This window comes from Varroa destructor, unplaced genomic scaffold (genome assembly GCF_002443255.2).
Source record: "Varroa destructor unplaced genomic scaffold, Vdes_3.0 BEIS01000003.1, whole genome shotgun sequence".
Lineage (NCBI taxonomy): Eukaryota > Metazoa > Arthropoda > Arachnida > Mesostigmata > Varroidae > Varroa > Varroa destructor.
This window is the reverse complement of record NW_019211456.1, coordinates 54,341,707-54,347,706: the sequence shown is the minus strand read 5'-3', so window position 1 is coordinate 54,347,706 and position 6,000 is coordinate 54,341,707.

Below are 6,000 nucleotides of genomic sequence, written 5' to 3'. Positions count from 1 at the left end.
CAACCTATCATCACAAAATATGTTAGAGCAACAAAGTGCAGATAGCCAGCACGTCGTTTTAAGGTAGTAAGGGGAAGGGTAGAAATCAGGCTTTAAATTATTACGTGGAATATGCATTGCGTGCGTTAAAGGCTGCAAAAAATCTTACTTCAACACCAGTAGCAGACACAGCAGCAACGGCACGGGAGGCGAATAGTTGTTATTTGGAACACTTTTAAGCACATCTAACAAAATTTTAGTAGATTAGTCGACGGACAACATATGTTAATAGTCCACTACTACGTCTAAAGCACGAAATTGACACGGAGAGCGAATTTCATCAAATACCCGTCATGGAAACATTTTAGTCCGAAAGTATAGCTATATATAAACATAAATAATAACGTTAGTCAAATATTACTTACTAAAATGTTAAATGTTGAAGAAGAGGAATTGAACACCACGTTACTGTTTCGAGAAATCATTCCCAAAACAAGCTGTTTATGAAGACTAACGCACAATATAATTTATAGTCTCTGATTACATATTCAGGGCACATTTTACTAAAAATTAGAGTGGAAAAGTCATCTTTACTTAATTCTAACACTTTAATAGAAACGGAAAGTTTGCGTTCGATATTTGCATAATAAACATATTGTTCTGAATTAAAAGTTGCTAAAATTATCGTTCATTAAATTTTTTTCTTCTGAGTACAGCTCAAAACTACTGATTATTGTTTGAATTACACTTATTATTTTTTAATAATTACTGTGTACACCAATGCAAACGTATTACAATGAACGATACTAAGAATGAAATTAAGGTATGAGTGGTACTGAGAACATAAAATGTTTGTTCCAAATACGCTTATACGTATTTCAAGGATTACTTTTAGTAAGTCAAGGATAAGATCTTTGAAGTCACACCTCAACAAGATTCTGATAACGGCTGAGCTTTCCAAGACTTTTAGAGACATTAAAAAGTATTGAAACATCTAGGTTGATGTACTTCTTGATACCGTAATACTTAGCTTAAACGGCTGTTGTATTTAGAATGCAATGAATAAATTTTTATTCTTAGCTACTACTTCGTGTGCATTTCACCTATATTGCCCGGCGAAACGATGACAATCCCTTGGAAAATCTGCCTTAAATTATGACGATAAGCCGTGCATGACCCGAACCATGTTTCTCTAACACAGGTAGGACCGTATAAAAACAATAATAATAATAGCTAATGCAAGTAAAAGACGGTAACTTGGAACGAGTAAAGTTACGATCGAAAAAAATAAATCCTATTCTTCTATTTACTCTCTCTTTATCTGCTCTTTATCATATACTGTGAGTCTATAAAGTGTCATTCCATTGAGATATTTTGTTTCCAATAGAAAAGAAAAAATATTGGCTATCTAGACATCAAATCGAAGTGGCGTTAGCATGTTTGCACGACGACAGCTATTAAAAACGGAAAACGAGACCAGCTAGCCTTATGTAAAATATGCACAATTCTTTATATCTGTTATTTGAAGTTACTACAATATTTATGCTTACGTATTCAATGCTATTTTCTTCACGATGACACTGTGCATCGACGAAGAACAGGAATCCCATTACTCAGGAAAAAGAATTTGCGTGAAGCCTACGATCTCTGTGCACAGAGATTTGAAAAGAGCTGCTGTATTACATTTGCTTCTCTAAGGGAACTTTTACTTTTTAGGGGAATTAATTCCCCAAATGAAAATAAAACACCACTTCTTGCGTTCCACTGCATTCTACTTTTGATTTAATTATTAAAAATGTCTTAGGTACTAATTTTAGAATAATTTATCAATTACCTCGTCAATAATAGCTATCAAAGGTGCTTTCTTTCTGCGTTTTTTGAGTAGGCCAACAATAGCGTTACTCGTTAACAAAGGTTGCTACACGAACATCGGTGCATTTAATGATCAGAATTTGTGTGCCAAATTAATTAAATAGAGCCTTAATTTTGATTTCTGTAATATTGGGTTTTAATTTGTTTTTCACTGCTACCCTGAAGAGACAATTCGTTAGACTAATGACTCTGTATATATTTAGGCCGTCCACTTCTGCAAGACAGCCCAAACGGAACTGAGTAAAATTAATTTTGCCTTTTGATTCGCTAGATCATCTCAAAGCTGACTGGTTCGACCTGTTGTTGTGGTTGCTCGTTCACTGATTATTATTTCTTTCAAAGAACGGACTCACGCTTAACCATAGTTAGAACTGAGTGGTTTCAATTTTATTGTTCTTGAAAAAGTCACCATAACTAAAAAATAATTAATATACTTTTGATTTAGGTTTGTGTTATTTAAATAACACGTACATATGCATGTGAGAAAGTAACTGTGTAATTGTAGATTATTGAGAGAAAGCCGTTATAGTGCGCAGGCTGCTCGAGAGTACATACCATTAACGGTTCTTTCCAGCTACAGCCTTTCTGGCTGAAAGGATTCTGCATGACTTGCTTTGAAAAACAGGTTTGTGCTACTTTGGCTTGACTCAGTAATAACAGGTGGTTTTCAAAATCAGCGAGCGTGGTTGGCTCTAAAGTGTCTAGATAAAAAGAATGAAACACTTTACAAATTAAATCGTAGGCGATATTTCACTAACAGAAGAAAACAGTTTAAAAACGTTCCGGACGCCGTGGAAATTTTGGGTAAAATACAGTAGTGTTTTGTCAACAAGCTTTTGTCATAAATTAAACTGCCAAATACCAAACATTATTTAACACATTTTTTTAAAATACACATCAGGTTAGAATAAAAATTTCGTTTTTTCGCCCTAGAGAAAAACTCAGCATTTTACTTAAATTTTGGTAAAAATGAATTTATATTGTATTAATCGTGGCTTTTTATGGCCATTTTTCACTTTTCTTATTTCACGTTGTCAGAAATTTTTAGGTCTGTTATTGAAGGACTTATCCAGCCGGTTTTTAAAATTGTCTTTAATGTCAATTATATGCCACAAATTTCATCCACCGGCAATCGGATAAGCTAGAAATATATTGGCGCAAGGTATAAAGAATGTCGTAGACTTGCAGGCTGTAGCTACTTTTGCCATATGCGATCTGGCATTGTTTAAGGAAGTATGATTTTATTTAGACTGTCGGTTGTCTTCCGTAGAATAGATTTATCAATCGATGCGTGTGGGCCATATATAGGTAATTCGTTTCAGGCCACCTAGTTTTTCTCCTGAATCTTCTAGTGTATAAGATATTTAAAGTCTGAATCGAACGGGAATTAAGGTTTTTTTATGATAGAGATTTAACTTGGCCTTAAGCTTAGGCTCATTTCCAAGGCTATTTATTCCTTTTCTGCTTCGTACGAATGTAGAAATACCACATCTTATCGCTGGCAACGATACTGCGCAGAAAGCTTTCCTTGCAGCCGCAGGTTATCAAGAATTAGTGAAGATGCTGACAGACAACGAAAAGCCGTATTTTCCTGTGCTCTTCGCTATGTTAAAATACCCAGACCTTAATTTTTAAAGGAGTTCCATAGATACAAAGAGCCTGGCAGATCCTTTTCGGCCAGTTCAAAGTTTGTTTTGCTAGTCGCTTTTCTTCAAGTAACTGTAGGCAATATTCATGGATTTCAGATGGGCAACCCAAAAGTGATGCATCCTTTACTTTTAAGATAACAATATTTAACTTCGCAAATCATTGCAAAGTACGAGCTCCACAGTGTATTGCTTTTGTAGCTTGTTTATAGCGGCAGAAGGCGAAACAACATAAAAGTACTTTTTCGCCAGGAATATTCGTTTTCGGAACCTTAACTCATGGCTTAAACAAAATTTTTAAATGGTATTTAAAACCCAACGAAAAGAAGAGGAAAAATGCGGTCTTTTGAAAAACTGCCATTACTTATGTTTCAACTTGAACATATATACGGACGACTATTGCAAACCGCTCTCCAAGATTGCTTTACCTGTAATTGATAGGTATCGATAGTACCGCCGACGCTGAATTTAACTTTACTGTGCTAAATTCGATCACTGGCCGGTAAATTGCATGGAGAATAGGGAGAAGATGTCCACATATCATAAATGTAGTAAAAAAGGCTATCAATACAGTGTCTGCGCAAACTGAACATTGCCTTCCCTGCAACACGAACAGGCACCAACAACTTAATATCTTCTATCCATAGGGCTGCATCGCTTTGTAAAGAGATTAGGCCGCTAAAATATCCTAATTTTTTTTTACCGGTAAACTTTGACAGATTAAAAGTGGTCCAGAATTTAGCAACCGATAAGATCAGTGTCATTTCAGAACCCAATAAATGTTCTGCTCAAAGTAAGTGCTCGTAGTATTCTAATCGAAACACTGATAGCGGTGTAGTAGTACTTGACTCTAGAATAGTAATCGCCGATAGCAGAAATAGGCAAAGGGTGGCATATGTTAGAACTAAAGATTCTCTCATGGTTGGCATATAGACCTAAATATAAACCTAGTTAATTATGAGAACTAATGACGACACTGTCAAACGGCACCTGGCATCGTAAATTACAAAAAAACAATTCTAGGTAGGTATAATTAATACTGATGCCGTCCTCTGATAAGTCGTCAAAATAACCCGAAAGGAGAAACTTTTGAGTATTGGGTGGCAACGAATGAATTGTTTGCCCGACGTAACGCACTGCAAACATTTACTCGGGAGCGTAGCTACGTCTACTGGTTTGACCCTTGCGTCCCCTTAGATAACTACCCGTGTGGAAGATCGGCGAGTCAAAGAGAGAATACGGAAATGTCAGATCATTCCTCAATAGCATACGCATTAAAGATCAATGCAAGAAACAACAAACAGGACAAGAAACAAGTAGGACAAACTCACAAAAACGCTTTTAGCCCTACGCCCTGAAAAATTATAAAGAATGCATTGGAGAAAAACAGGTGGCGCAATCCTTGCGAAGAGTTATCACGAGTTATCTCAGCGAGGTTTGCGGTGGTGAAACATTTCAAATATTGACAGGAGCTTCCTAAGGGTTGCTCTTGGACCCTTTTCTTTTGAACATAAAATATGGTAAAATTCTCGAAAGGGACTATCCCACTACGATCAAAATCGTTGCCTTTGCTGACGACTTGCTGGCACTGGTTGTAGGAAAGAACAGTAGAGGCTAACAGGCTCTTAGAAATAACGCATGCGATGTAGTGGAATCATGAATCGATGAGTACATACTCAAACTAGCGCCGGAGAAAACAGAGTTAGCGATCCTAATAGGCAGAAAGCAGATGAGTACGACTAATATTAAATTACGTGGCCACATCACTTAGTCGAGGAATAAAACTCGGAACGGTGATCAACTGCATGCTAAATGCTGGAGCTTATGTAGACTATGCTGCGACCAGGGCCATTAAAACTACAAACAACCTGGGGAGATTAATACCAAACGTAATCGAACCTAAGGATGGATCACGAAAAATCCTTGCGTACGTGGCAGACTCGATCGCTTTATGAAGAACCGCTACTTGGAACGAACATCTGATAAGGAAAAAGTTCAGCAAGCAAAAAAGGACACGGACACAAATTGCCACTGAGGCAAACAGAACTTTTACTATCCCTTACGATACTGTTACAGTGATAGGAAGACGAATATCCTAAGTTTCGCAAATCGAAAATAGAATCCAAAAATTTCTTAACCAAAGAACGAAAAAGTCGGAACTAAAAAATCAATGTTGGCGAAATGGTAGGAGACGTAGCAGCCGCCACGGGTGGGTGCAGTAGAAATTACAAGGAAATTTACCAAGAATGTCGGTAAGTGAGATACGTGAACACACGGATAGCTTACTTTCTATTTTCCTATTCTACAAATTATTCTACTAGACTAGAATAAACACAGCTGAAAGCGGTGTTTGAGTTCATTCAGATTCAGGCGACCTGGATGACGTAGACCACACTTTTCAAGAGGATGTAGCGTCAGGGTCTGAGAGGAGAAAACTTTAAATGGAACTGGAGTACTTACTAGACGTAAAACAATCGATTCCAAAGTTGCTGAAGCCAAAACA